Source organism: Urocitellus parryii, chromosome 4, assembly GCF_045843805.1.
Source record: "Urocitellus parryii isolate mUroPar1 chromosome 4, mUroPar1.hap1, whole genome shotgun sequence".
NCBI classification, from domain to species: Eukaryota; Metazoa; Chordata; class Mammalia; order Rodentia; family Sciuridae; genus Urocitellus; species Urocitellus parryii.
Genome location: NC_135534.1, coordinates 13,971,312 through 13,986,635, shown reverse-complemented (window position 1 = coordinate 13,986,635; position 15,324 = coordinate 13,971,312).

The window sequence follows — 15,324 nt, the reverse complement described above, 5'->3', positions numbered from 1 at the left end:
CTGTATATTGATATGTGACATGGGGTAGCAGAACGCAGTGGCTCAACCTTGTACTCCCAGAGGCTTGGGAGGCTGAGGGCAGAAGAATGGCAAGTTCACGGCTAGACTGGGCACTTTAGGGGCACCTTGTCTCAAATCTGAAGATGAGAAATAAAAGGAGCTTAGTATGTAGCTGAGCAGTAAAGGGCTCTTGAGTTCAATCAAACCCCAGTACCAAATACATATATATATAAAATCTATATGTATTCATGTGTGTGTGTATATATATATATATATCCAAATATATATGTATGTATGTATATAAATATGTGTGTGTATATAATCATACTGGAATGTTGAATGAGACAAAAAAAAATGAATCCCATCTACCAAGCACTGCCCCACCAGGAATAGATGTTGGATTAAAATGTGACATTCCCACCCCCCACCACACACACACACACACACACACACACACACACACACACTGGGGCCCCATCCTTCTGGGAGTTCCACTGGCTGGAAAGGGAACCACTCAGCCCACTTGGTGGCGCTGTGGGAATTTCTCTTCCTGAAGACAGAAAATTCCCAGCTGGAAGGTGGCCTCCTCCTGGGAGACTGAGGAGTCTCCATGGAGGGCTCTGGGGGTCTACATAGAAAAGTTTAGCTGTGGGAGCTTCTGGCCAGGAACTTAGAGACAGACCCCATCCCAGTGCTCTCCCAAATGGAGAAGGATTCTCAGCAGGGGTGAGACTAGTCCTCAGTGAATTCACTATCCCTTCAAGCTTTTGAAAATCCATGCAAGCTCTGGAGTAGGATGACCAGACCCTCATCCCAAATTCATCCCCAGAAGCTAATTCTCCTTAACCCTTCCTTCACTTTTGCCTTTGTTCACAGTCCACTCTGTTTCTGTCTTCTCCTTCAGACCATTCATCCTGTACATACCAAGTCCAACTCTAAATCTCTTTCTCTGCAATAGACTCCCCGGGTACAGGCAGAGGTGCCTTCCCTTGTACCCTCAGAACAAGGTTGATTGCAACTGTAAATATAGAAGTGAGCCTGCTCAGTTAGAAGTGGGGAGCATCTCAGGGACTCATGAAGGAGTCACTATTCAAAAGCATTGGCCTTATCCCCTAATTCCTCCGGATCCATTTTCACTTGAGAGATGCTCAAGTCAGAAGTCCAAGAATCCTCACTGAGCTCGCTTTTTCTCCCAATTACGGAACACCCAATCCATAGCAAATTTTGTGGGTTTACCCTCCAAAATAATATAGAATCCAATCACTTCTAACCCCCTACCACCACTATCACCAAGACCTCTGACATCTCTGGAGTCCTTAGACTCCTAGTCACCCTCTCTTCCACTCTACTTTTGCACACACCCCCATCCCAGAGTTTGTTGTACACACAGCTGCCAGAGTAATTTTTAACAATACGGATTAGGTTACATTGCTCCCCCAGCTTCAACGTCCCCCATTTAGAATAAATTTCACATATCTATTTTAAAAATCCAGACTCTACTGTGGCCTGCAGGGTGCTTAGTGTAGATATGTGCAAATGCTCCCTCTGTGTGGTTCTTCCCAGGGCAAGCTCTCTGTCCTCAGAGATGTCAGTCCATTTCATCTCTGTTCTGTACCATCTTTTGCTTTTCACGGCTTTCTGGTTCCTCCAGATTGTATAATGAAAAGAAAATAAGCAAGTCCCAGTGAGTAATGATTTATTCTCCACCAATGTGGTGGGTGCTAATCATGTGTGCAGCTTGCAGATGATTTAAAGAATAATATTGATTCGCAAAAGCTATCATTTCCCCTTATTTTTCTTTTAACCTTTCAATTATTTTTACAGTTATACTTCCACAGTTTTCTCTCTCCAAACACCACAAAGCACCTGGAATTTGGGCAGTGATTGTAGCTAATCTGTAAGTTTTTATGATCATCCAACACCATCAACTTTTACATAACATCTGTTCTATGAATTACAAAGGAGTTACCCTTATCACCTTGTTCAAATGCTCATATTTCCCAGCTTCTCCAAAGCAGCATCTGATACTGAAGTCATTTTCTCCTATTCAAATTCTTGAACAATAAGATGTAAAAGCCAGGTGTGAAGCACTTCTTTGACCCTCAGTTTGGGGACTGCTTACTCCGAAGTCCTCCAGCAGGACTGTAAAGTTCTACACTTTCCAATGCTCACCCTGGGAACCAGGGATTGCAGGTGTTGGCTTCTTCCTCCTGGTGGGCAAAGCCTGCTCCTCAGTTCCTCCCTCGTTTAACCCAGGCGCCAAGCCCCACCAGACCCCATGGCAGAAGCGGGCAGCAGCCCGCTGTGGGCGGTTTTGTCCTCTGAAGGCTGGGGAACTTGCAGCGCCCTGTCCCACTGGTTCTGAGCCAAGGCTTCTGCGAGGTCTAGGTGGAGCTCTGCAGAGGCAACTTGGTCTTGCCTGGATGCTCAACCCTCGCCACCGCCCACGCCAGCAGCAGAAGGGCAGCGACCGCCACGCGTGAAGCCACACAGGACTATGAGTCCCGCCGCTTCAGAACCCCGCACGCTGCTCCTGTTCCTCCCCGTCGCCGCAGTCACAGCCAGGAAGAGCGCAAAACCACCGCACCTCCCACTCCTGAGAGCTACCTGGGTTCCTCTCCAAGCCTGTACTGTCCCCACCCGGAGACAGAGGGCGCCAAGGACCCGGGAAGGGACAGAGGGAAGTGATTGCTCAAAGTTTATCCATCTGGCTAAGGACTGATTGTGCGGGTAGTGGGGCGCTAGGACAGGGCAAGGTCATCTGGACAAACAGGGTAAGGGGGCCCACAATCCTCCTGCCCCGAGCCCCGGTCCCTCTACACATCTGAGTGTGCAATGAGGTCCACCGTTCTTGCTGCTCTACTTGGTGTCTGGAGCGCCGCCAAGAACTGTCCAGTGAAGACAGAAAGTCTCCGGAACCTCTTCATCCATTGGCCAGAGAAAGTATCAATTCGGGGTCAGTTTCCCAGAGCGCGGGCTTGCCTTTGCAAGGCGCGAGAAAATTCCCCGGAGAGCACGTTGCGCACCTTCTGCACCGCGGGTTGCGGCAGACTCTCTCCTTCTGTGATTGGTTCTTCTAGTCTGGGAGGCACTAGGAGTTCTTGGGAGGGTGACTGGCAAGAGCACGAAGCAGAAGGACCACAGCCTACCGGTCAAGGAGGTTTGGGATGGTGGACAGACACTTGGAGAATAGTCTAGGCAGCTGTTGGATCCCACGTGGTTCTCATTTGGGGAGCAAGGAAGCGGACTAAAAGTGCACATTCCATAACTGCACCCCAGAGGTACTGAATCAGAATCGTCGAGGGTGGGATCTGGAATTTTCTTTTTTAAAAAACAAGTTTAGAGGGCTGGGGCTGGGGCTCAGTGGAAGAGCGCTTTGACTGGCATGTCTAAGGCACTGGGGGGTTGAATCCTCAGCACCACAAATAAGTAAAATAAAGGTCTATCAACAACTAAAAAAATATTTTTTAAAACCAAGTTTAGAAAGAATAATACACAGCAATTATAAGAATGAGATCTGAGGGGAAAAAAACCTTAATTTATAAATAAGGAAGCAGCTCTCTAAGAGAGATGGAGAGAAGTTACCCTCTCATCTACCCTGCACTGGTTTTGGGGTGGCTCTTTCCTGGCCTCAGGAAGCTTCCTGGATTTCGCTCTGATTGTTAGGCAGTTGAACACCTCAGGGGAACCTTGTCATATATACAGAGTTCTCTCTGCCCAAATTTCCTGCTCTGTGTCCCCTGACCCCTCACCACCCTTGTCTCAGTTCTCAGGAATTGCAACAAGCTATTTGCCTTGCTGCCCTTCATGCATCCTGGCCAGGAATCTCAAAGCAACCAACTGGACTGCTTTGTAGGATGCCTTTCTTGTCCTTAGCTGAAGGGTGTCCAGTTCACTGCAAACCATTGTTCCATGGTTTTTAAACTACGGGCTATACATAGTTCTTGGTAGTCCATTTTGACCAGAAGTCTAAGGTAATTACTATTTTAAAGTCCTTTATCTGCGTCCCTTCTGGGTCTGTTTCTATTCATTGGTTTTTCTCCTCCTTACGGGTGATATTTTTCTGCTTTGGGTAGTTTTTATTGGATATCAAGGTTTGCTAATCTCACACTTTTGAGCGGTACATTTTTACTTCCTATCAATATTCCTGAGCTCTGTTCAAGTACACAATTTGTTATTTGGAAACCATTTTATGCTTAAAGGCTTGATTTTATATTTTATTAGCTGGAAATTCATGTTTTCCATTCAGACTGAAATTTAGCTGAGGGCTCTGCCATGGTTTGGATGTCAAATGCCCCTAAAGGTCCATGTGCTAAAAGCTTGGTCCCCAGGTTGGCACTGCTGGGAGCTGGTGGGACCTTTGAGTGGTGGGGTCTGTGAGAGTTCCTGAGGCCACTGGAGGTGTGCCTTCAAAGGGGATTGTGAGACCCTGGCCCAATCTTCTGTCCCTTTGTTCCCTGGCCTAGAGATGTACGTGGCTTTGCTCCATTAAGAACTGCCACCATGATGTGCTTCCTTGTCACAGACCCAAAGCAACTGTGCCACGTGATCAGGAACAGGAACCTCAAAAACTGGAGCCAAAATAAAACTTTTCTCTTCATAAATTAATTATCTCAAGTATTTTGTTTTACAGTGGTGGAAAGCTGACTTGCTCATCTTGTCATACTAGAGAAGCAGTGCCTCTCTGAGTTTTCTACCTGATGTTTCATAAATTATGACATTTTTTATTCTGACTTTGGGGACAGAAACTATTCCCAGCCCTATATGAGCTTCAGGAAATGTTGCATCTGCTCATTGTTGTGTTTTGTTTTGTTTTCTAACACTTAATATGCTTTAATTTTGAGGTGTACCTACTGCAGATCTCCTAAACTCTATGTAGCTGTAGCTCTGTTCTCTGTAGTGCCCCATTCTGCAAGCTCCAGCTTGGCCACCCAGGACTCTAGCTTGTCTTCCTAACTCAGAGAAACTGCCAGGTCAGGCAGAGCCGTGCCCTAAGATGTGCCTTAGAAAATCTGTCCACAAAGTAAGCTAGACAACTGTAGGACTTACCTCATTGTCCTGCATGCACTAGTGGTCTAGTATTTGAAAGTTGTTGTTCCATATATTTTGTCTTTGTTCCTTTAATCATCTCAGGTATTTGTGTGTGTACGAGGGGGGGTGTATTCCTTGTTTCTTCATTCTAGTCAGTAGTAGAAGTTAGTTGCGTTCTATTTGAACTCATGAATTCTATGAAGCCTAATGAGGAAAAAGTCATTCTGTGCTACAGAAAATAACCAGAGTACCAGACCTGAAGTTTTAAAAGAACGCTTTTTTCCAGATGTTCACTGGAGCAGCACTCTCTACACAGTGCCATCTTCGGTTCTAGGAAGAAGATAAATTCTTAAAGAATCATGGTTATAATCCTCTCTCTTGTGTTGTTTTAAAATATACTTGGGGAGATCACACATATAAGCATTGTGAAAAGCAAACAATAGCACATTAATCAGCAGTGCAAAATCTTAAAACACAAGTAACAAGGTAACTTAAAAATGATATCAACACTTAAAATCATTGGAAATATAGACAGGCAAAAATAATATGGGCAATATTTCCTGGGGAAACACTTTGTACCTGGGATTTTGTGTGTCACTTTTATATGAATCATCTTATTGAACAACTCAAAAATGTACAATAGCTATCATTATCATCCTTTTTTTAAAAAAAATAAGTGATGAAATTGAAGCACAACTGGCTTCAAGTCACAAAAGTCATGAACTTCAGCACAAAGATTTCAACACAAGCACTGAGACTTCAGACACCGGGGGATTTTTTAAAATAATTTTTATTGGTACATTATGATTATATATAATAGAGGGATTCATCATTACATATTTTTACATGCACATGATATAATTTGCTTAATTTGATTTCCCAGGGCCTCCCCTTTCCCTCTCCTCTTCCTTCCTATTGCCACCTTCCTCTACTCTTACTGGTCTCCCTTCTATTTTTATTAGATTACCTCATTTTTTTCCTTTTCTTTTTCCTGTGTGGCTTCCACATATAGGAGAAAACATGTGCCCCTTAACCTTCTGAGTTTGGCTTATTGCACTTAACATAATGCTCTCAAGTTCCATCCATTTTCCTGCAAATGTACAATATCATTCTTTCTGGCTGGATAAAACTCCATTATGTATACATACCATATTTTCTTTATCCTTTCATCTGTTGAAGTACGTACATGCAGGCTAGTTCTATAATTAAGCTAGTGTGAATTGTGCTGCTATATACATGTAGATAGGAGTTTTTCATCAATGCATTATTTTACTCAAAATAAGCCAAATGATAATCCTTCCTCACTCCCTTCCTTCTTTTCCATGCTAACTAAATTTGTGTTGCTTTCTTTCCTATTTCATGGGCCTGGGGTGTGTGTGTGTGTGTGTGTGTGTGTGTGTGTGTGTGTGTGTGTATTTCTGAGTTAAGGAAATTCAACACATTCAAGGAGTAGAAGTTTGAAATGAACATTTCAATTAAACTGTGACTTTAGAAGCAATGATTCTGTGGCTATGGGGAGGCTTTAGCTTGTGGAGTTGCAATGCTTGCTAGTTGCAATGCTTTGTGATCCTCCAGTTAGGAACCAGGGAAAAGGAAGGAGATTTTCTGCAACACATCTCCAATTTTAATGAACTTTGGTCCCAAGCTTCAAATTTGCTCAACATAGACCAGATGCAGGACTTCAGATTCCACTGCCACTTGTTTTTCTCATTTTGTTTTAGAACTTAACTTTAACAGACATAAGGGGGTGTCCTTTAGTGGTGCCTAATGAGAATGAAAAAATAAAGTTATAAACTCAGAAAATATGTCTAACATATGATGTATAAACAATTTGTGTTCAGAATACATAAAATACTTCATTATGTATTCAGTATAATCAGTGATATAAAATAAAATAATCTACTAGAACAGTAGACAAAAAGCATAAAAAGGTAAACCATGAAAAAGGGGTCAACCCCATTCTATTTAGAAACAACTGACTAAACAATCAATAAAGTACCATTTCACACCCACCATATTAGCCAGCATTAAAAGTTGAGCAATATAATGATGTTAGTGAGAACTGTCATTTCCCACTGATGGAAGTGCAAACTGGTACCACCATTTAGATACCACTTTGGTGATATCTAATAAAGGTGAGTATGCATTTGCCCTTAAGTTGAGTGATTCCACTTCTATGCTCATGCCTGGCAGACACGTGTATCAGGAAGCATGTTCTAGGATATTCCTAGCAGAACTGCACCACTGTTTTTAGTAACAGAAACTCAGAAACAACTAAAGCATGCATAAAATGTGAAGTTTCTTCAATGGATTCTGTTAAAGTGAAAATAGGATTCCATCATCAAAATGAACCTCAAAAAAACTAGTGAAATAAATCACAGAAAGTATGTTATACAGGATGCATCTATATAAAATTGAAAACAGGCAAAACTAAACAATATGCTACCTATACTTTTTGCTGTATAGGTCCCTAAAGAAATATAAGGCAACAATAATTTTAAGACAATTCAAGATGAAGGAGGGGCACATTGGAGGCTTCTAGTGATTTTGATAAATTAGATCTTAAGGCCAAAGGCTACAGACATGATGTTTATTATTGTTATAACATATACTGCTTTTTCATGTATAATGTTTCATAATTTAAAAAACCAGTTGAGTAAGTGAAGACACCATTATCACACAGGGAACACATGATGGGGTACAAGAGCTGAAGTCAGTTAATGACTTTGGTTTTGAAAGTTTTGAGGGTGAAATAATGCTACTAAGGAGTCCCAGAGCTGCTGTCAAACAGGCTACAAAGTATTATTATCTAGAGCTCAGAAGTGAGGACAGTGCTGCAAATTAGATTTGGGCAATGATATTTGAAAACAGGAGAGAATCGGGAAGCACCAAGAGAAGAAGAAACTCAGCATTAAGTGATTGTACATGTAAATGATATATGAATATGTATATCCGGTTTTATATGTATCCAGTCGTGTGCTTTATCAGTAACTTGAGTATATTTTCTTAGTGCCCTACAGACCAACTACAGGATAGAAACTAAACAAATGCTTAAATCACCTTTTCAAAAGATGATTATTTTATTTCCCTTTCTTCTCTCCGTCCTCTTTCTTTCTCTCTTTCTCTCTCTGAACTAGGGATTCAACCCAGGGTCATTTTACCACTGCGCTACACTCCAAGTCTTTTTAACTTTTTTCTTTTTTAAATTTTGAGACGTGTCTTGCTAAGTTTCTGAAGGTCTCACTAAATTGCTGACGCTGGCCTCAAACCTGAGATCCTCCTGTCTCAGCCTCCTGACTAGATTTTTATAAGCATGTGCCACCAGGGCCCATGTGATTCTTTAAATATCCAATAGATATATAAGAAGTCCAGCTTCACTGGGAAGTAAATAAACAGATAAATTTTCAAATAGTGAAGTTAAATGGCATTTCATCTATGAATTTTCAAACGTTTAAAATAATAAAACTGAAATAGTTTTAAGGAGTCAACCATATGTTTGGTCTCCTTGGACAAGAGGGACAGGGTGAGTTGGTACAATTTTCCTACAAAGTCATATATTGTGAGATGTATCTTTATCTTAGCAGTAGTATTTCAACTGCTTGAAATATGCTCCAGGGAACTATTATGATGAGTAGAAAAAGCATGTTTGGAGTAGTTTTAAAAACAAGCAGGGCTGGGGATGTAGAAGTGGCTTGTTCATATGTGAGACCCTGGTTCAATCCCCAGTACCACAAAAACAGACCAACAAAAACTGGAAACAGGGCTGGGGTTGTAGCTCAGTGGTAAAGGGCTTGCCTCGCATGTGGAAGGCACTGGGTCCAATTCTCAGCACCACATATAAATAAATAAAATAAAGGTCTATTGGCAACTAAAAAAAAATATTTAAATAACTGTAAACAATCTAAATATTCAGAAATAGAAGAATGGATTAAAATTATTTATTACAGTGAAATAGTATATGTATTTCCAAAGTCTGGCAAATGATATGTGAAAACAATGATATATGGCTTAGTGGAAAAGAAACTTATATGCATCACAGTATTTAAGTAACATAAGACTGGATCTGTATAGAAGATATAGAAGCAAATAAAGCATAGAATGATTATCTCTGGTGCTAGAAAAGTGGTGTTTTTTTTTCTCCATTTCTCAGTAGCCATTATATTATCCTATTTGTACTCAAGAAAATGTATTATTTTTATCATTAGAAAGCATGGAACATGATACTGAAAGTGATTCTTACTAAGTAATCTTTTGTTTTCTTTAATAAGGATACTGTCACGAAGCAGAAATGGCCAGGCACACCTGTGGGTCAATGTCTAGGGACATAAGAGCATGTAGCACCACCTCCAAGCTTAGAAGCAAGGTCAACAAGCATGAGAGAGCCCAGAATCCAAATCTGAACACCAATGAAGAATATTACTTCACCTTCATTTTGAGTAAAAGCTCAGGAAATTGGGCCATGGTGGGTTTACAACCTATGAACCCAGTGGGAGTGTCCATTCGGCTCTGAGATGATTGACAATTTCAGTGAAGGTATCGAGAATCATTTTAATAAGGACAGTATTGTTTATGAAGACAATGCAACAGATGGACATATATATTTAGGAATGCCTTTAAAGTGGCTTCCTAGAGGTTCTTATTTAAAAATAGCATTTGGTCAAAGAAAGAGGAAGATGGTAAGATACCATGCCAGTGTGGAAATACAAATATCAAGGGCATTCATTCTTCTTCACGTTGCTGCTGTGGCAGATTCTTGAACTCAATTGCCCTCACTAAAGAAGAAGCACACTTGCACCTATGCCTCCCTGGCAATGCTAATTAACCCACCTCACTGGTGAGATGACAGAAGGATCTTTATTATGCCATTAGAGCATACCAGATCTGGGGACACCTCTCTGGGTGAAGAAATGCTCTTCCCAGGCTCGGTTCTTGGGTCTTGCACTCTGGTGTCCAGACAGGCCTGCAGGGGTGCTGACCTCATGACTGGGAGCTGCCAGTCAAAGAACCCTGAGGACAGCGGGCAGGTAAGTGCCTAGAAAGTTCATGAGGCTGAGCTAACAATGGAGACAAAGTAAAGCCTAGGTTTAGTAAAGTGAAGCACAGGTGCCAAACTCCTTTGCTGCAATATGAGGTTAAGAATTGCCCTACTGCAGAGGTATGATAATTAAATGATTTAATATTTGTAAAATGCTTGCCACAGTGCATAAAAAGGACTTTGTGTTTGTTAAAGTTAACAGTTGGCTTTACTGGTGGTCTAAATAGAGTTTCTCACCAGCGTCATTGGGGGGGTGGGTATGGAGTGGGGGAATTGAACTCTGAGACACTTTGCCACTGAGCTATACCACTAGCCTTTTCTTTAATTATTTTTATTTTTTATTATTACTGGGAGATAGTGTCTCGCTAAGTTGTTAAGGCTGGCCTCAAACCTGTGATCCTCTGGCCTCAGCTTCCCCAGTTTCTGGGATAACAGGTGTGCCATCACGGTGCCCAGCGCTTGGGTCATTTTTGAAAGTTGCAGTTTCCTGGACCTTGCCCTGGACCTGTAGAACCATATGACAGAATAGGTTGGCTCCAAGAAAAAGCAGTTTTAAAAAAAAAAATGACTACCCCATGTACATCTTAAGAACCCTAAAATGGGGGAAAACTTAGATCTGGGTCAATCTCTTTGATTTGCAAATGAAGGAATTGAGACTTGCCAAAAGTCTCCCTGCAGGATCCTAAGAGAATGTTAACACTCCAAGGTTAAAATCCTCCCCAACAATCCCTTTCCCTTTTCAGCTATTTCCATGTCCTCCAGCAAATTAATCTGTTATATAAAGTGTGAAAGGGGTCAAAGTCACACATACTTCAAAGAAGTGGGTGTGAGGATCAAATAAGACCAAGGCCAGTTAAACACACAAAGGATGAATATGCAAAGGGCCACCATCTCTGGCTCAGGCAATTCTCTCAGGTGCAAGACAGAATTTTTCTTGACTGGGAGCAAATTGTGCTGTGAGGTTTTGCAAACTGCAGTACCAGGAACTGCAGAAGCCACTCCAGCCTGTATGTCCCCTACTGATACCCCTGCTGCTGTGACTTGTGGCCACAACTACCCAGAGCACTGCTGACATGGCCTTTCCTACAAAGGAAAGTCCCAGCTTGCTGTCACCCTGCTCCTCAGAGCCCCCCCCCAATACCAGTGGGAGGAGTACAGCCCCTCAGAGGTCTAAGCCACGCCCCTTATACTGGACAGAGCACCAACTGCTGAGCTCTAGCTCCTGGAACTCATATCTCCCAATGCCTTTGAACTCTAATTGAAATGAATACCACCTCTTCCTGGTGTCAGAAAAGTGATTGGTTACATCCCTTTTATGGAATTAAGATATAAGGATCACAAAGAACCCATGCTAAAGTAAGATTTCATCCCTAAAAGAAAGCCATTCCCCTGTTACCTAAAGCCATGATATAGTTTATTGCAAATATAAAAGGTTTCAGAATTATCTGTTCATTTTATAACCTGTCCCCCATAAACCAACACATACTTTACAAAGCCAGAAATGTTTAAAAATAAATTGTTCCAAAATATACAAAATTATATAAAGATTCTGGAAACAATGTGATAGATATTTTGCTACGTAAGTTTAGTTACACAGGTGTTAGAACACATTTTATGTTTTCTGTAAACCTCCTATTATCTTTTCATGAACTAACATTTTTATCTATCAAAATGATTTGAATTAGATTTCCAGTGAATTTTAATTTTGTAGATTGAGAATTTTATGAACATGTTGAATTCTTAACATCCATGTTCTAGAAAGTGGTGTTAAGCTTATTGTCTATTAAATCACTCCTTTGCTTATGCAGTGAAACGTAAAAATGGCAGAAAGAGAGAAATAAATTTAAAAGCCACCAGAGAAAACACTTCCAGTGGCAGGGACACATTCTTAGTGCTTTAACCACTTGTTATTCTACCCTCATAAGTCTTACTCTAATGTCTACAATCACAGGCTTCGACAATAGTGTTTGTTTCAAAAAAGACAACCTCACTTCATTTCAGAGTGTTCTGAGTCTCTTAACTTCTGGCCAATATCTCAAAAGTGTATGAAATACTAGCAGTTTAGCTCAAATGGTAGGAAGTTCTTTAGTGTTTGGGACTACCAGGATAGCTCTTGAAAAGTGTCTTCAGATTGATGGACAATTACAACTTCAGTATTCTTTACCATCTCTTATGGGCATTGAAGTTGTCACTGTCCCAGAACCCAGAACCTGTGACAGGAAAAAAAAAAAAAACCCACAAACAAAATCCTTATTATTTGGTAATCATGGCTTGCCTTACTCACAGGAGTGTGAAAATCGCTGAAGATTCAAAGAATGACAGTGAGTGAAGAAACTTTTATATAATTGGGGGATTTTTTTTTTTTTTATACAGCAATCTTCCTTAAACCCCAGACCCACAGAAGACAAAACAGTCATTTTATCTACCCTGGGTGCTTGTGTATACCTTTGGGTCAGTTTTCTAAAACTCTCACAATATTGCAGTTAACTAAACACACCTTTTAAAACTGTTACTTTATATGCATCATATATCTTTCTGTCAATTGCATAAAAAGTTGTCACTATTGTGACCTTTATTCTCTTCTCCAAAACATCATCGAATACTTACTTGCACCTTTGAATGCAGGTCCTGCAAACAGGCTGCCATGAAAGTTTTACCCAATCTTCTTTGGTCATCAGTTTTGATGCACATTTCCGAAGTCCATACCATGTTCTTGTTCAGGATTGTAGATGTCTAAACACGTTCGGAAAATCAATTTAGGACAAGGGTATTTACTCTGTCTTCATCTGTAGCTTCTTCTTGGTTTTCATATTCCTGGGACCTGTCTCTTAAACTGGGGATGTTGACTCCTGGGAAGGGCCCAAATAGCTCACATTTCCTGCTTCCCACCTACCCACCCAGCCAAGTGCCTCCAGAGTGTTGGAGCAGATGGTTCTGCTGTTACCCAATCCTCCTGCCTAGCCATGGCTGCGGGCACTTTGGAGCCACTTTCCCACCGCCTACTAACACAGCTGCTTTCCTGGAGTTGCTGCAATTGCTGGTCCAGGACAGTCCCAGTCCGCTCTGCTGGCTGAGTCTGGCGACCCAGGCCCTCTAAGCCCCGCCCAACCCAACTTCCCTCTAACCCCATTGGGGTCCTTTTTAATAGTTCCCGAGGAACTGGGAGAAAAGAAACAGGTGCAGTAGGTAATAACGTAATGGGGCGTGGTCATTCTGGCCAGAAAAAGTAGCGCTTAAGGAGAGAAAGGGGGAGCGCTCCCCCGCCTGACCTTGCCATCCACTCTCACCCGCCAACTATGCAGAAGCCCTGGAACAGCTCCACGTCGTGGCCAGAGCGCGGCCAATTGGCTTCCGAGGAGGCGAGTTGCTGTCTGAAAAGAGAAGAGGAGCTCAGGATCTCTCTGTTCATTGGCCAGGCGCGTCATTTCTACCAGGAAAGGGCGATTCCAGTGCTGGTGGGAAAAGTCCCTTGCAGTGGTGCTGGCGAGTTCATCAGAGTTCATCACTGGACTTGGAAGGGACTCTTCCTCTTAGGTAAGTTACCCCTTTGGTTCTGGGCTAGCTGGGAGAATTCATTGGCAGAAAAATCTCGGGCTGGTAGAGAGCAGGAGGAAAAATCCTCTATTCCTGGATGCTATCTTTTCTAGAGGTTGGTACTGCGTGCAGTTCCTGGAAACGTAAAAAGAACAGAGATAGGTAAAACGATGCATTTTTTTTTTTTTTTGCAGTGCTTAACATGATATGCTTGTTTTGCTTTCATCAACGTAAATTTACTGTCCAGGCATGTTCTGCCAGGAAATTAGAAAGTTGCAAGTGTTTTTAATATTTATTCCAGTAACGTCCTCAGAGACCCAACCAGTCTTCATTAGAAGGCATCAAAGAACAGGTTGCAACTCAAGAATTCTTGAACCTTCTCCTCAAAATCCTAACTTTGGTATATCCACCAACCCTAAACTGTTACACAATCCTATCTAATCCCCCACCCACCAAACACACACACTAAAGACCAGGTTTAAACCAGACTTCATAATCTATTAATAATCAATATTAGCCCAGCTTTGCTTTACCCTCCCCAGGAAACTACCAGAATGCTGTCAAGCTATTAGTCTCCATTACTTCATAAGCAATAAGCTTGGCTTTGTCTTATCAGCAGGTCGCTTTGATGACATTTCTGAAAGCAGGCATTTGCCATTCTTGAAGACCCCTGCAAGACCAAATCAGCCTCTTCCATCTTAACCAACACCCCTCAACCTAGAATCAGTGTTCCCTGCTGAGGTCTCTTCAAACCCCCTTCCAAGAGCCCTCTGCCCCCAAAGCTGGGTAAAGTAGCTGTTTCATTAAGTTGAAATCCAGTTCCTTTTTGTTGTGTTTCCCAAGTGCAAATCTATTTTGTTCCTAGGAGTAAGGAAACCTTTTAAGTAATCCTTTTGAATTATCTGCTCGGATTAAAAAAAAAAAAAAACTCTTATGGTTGGCGAAAATCTACCTTATTTTTAGCAACAGTGCACTTTGTCTCTGTTATTGTAAATAATAACAATAATAATAATAATAATAATAATTATTATTATTATTATTATTATTATTATTAAGAGAACAGGCATGGGCTCTGATAAATGTGTTTCCAGGGCTCGCCCTGACGACCAAGACATTCAGAAGGTTTCGTTTTAGACTGATGGCGCTGTCTGAAATAAATACAAAATCAGATGCTTCTCTGGAGAGCCACCTGAGGCCAGGAACAGCCAGTCTCCCCCCTCTTCCCAGAGGTCCAAAAAAGCAAGGAACTGAGGAGGATGGAGGTGGGAGATGGGGTAGTTTAGGAGAGAAGAGGCCTGACAGGCAGAGAAGGCAAAGAAAGTAACTAAATGGCAGGGGCAATAGCCACTCACAGAAAGGTGGGCGGTCCTTTTAAGACCTTAGTCCCACCTCCGTCCTGTCTTGTCCAATCCGAGTTTCAGTGGGCGCACTCTCATTGGCCAGACTAGCTGCCTCTCTGTGGAACCCGGGCTGCTGACGTGCATTGGCGCGGGATTTGAATGCCAGCCCTTTGCGTGTGCCAGGCGTGCAGCAGCCAGGGAGCCCGTTGAATTGGTGAGCCATCCTGGTGGGCGAGCGCTCGGGGTGGGTGAGCCCACCGGTTGCTCCGCAGGGTGGGCGCGGGCGCGCTGGAGCCTCTGGGTCTGAAGGGGATGAGGCTGGAGGCCCAGCAACCTGGGGCAGAAGCGTCATCCACCTGGAGGGTCCCAAGGGCTCTGGGTTTT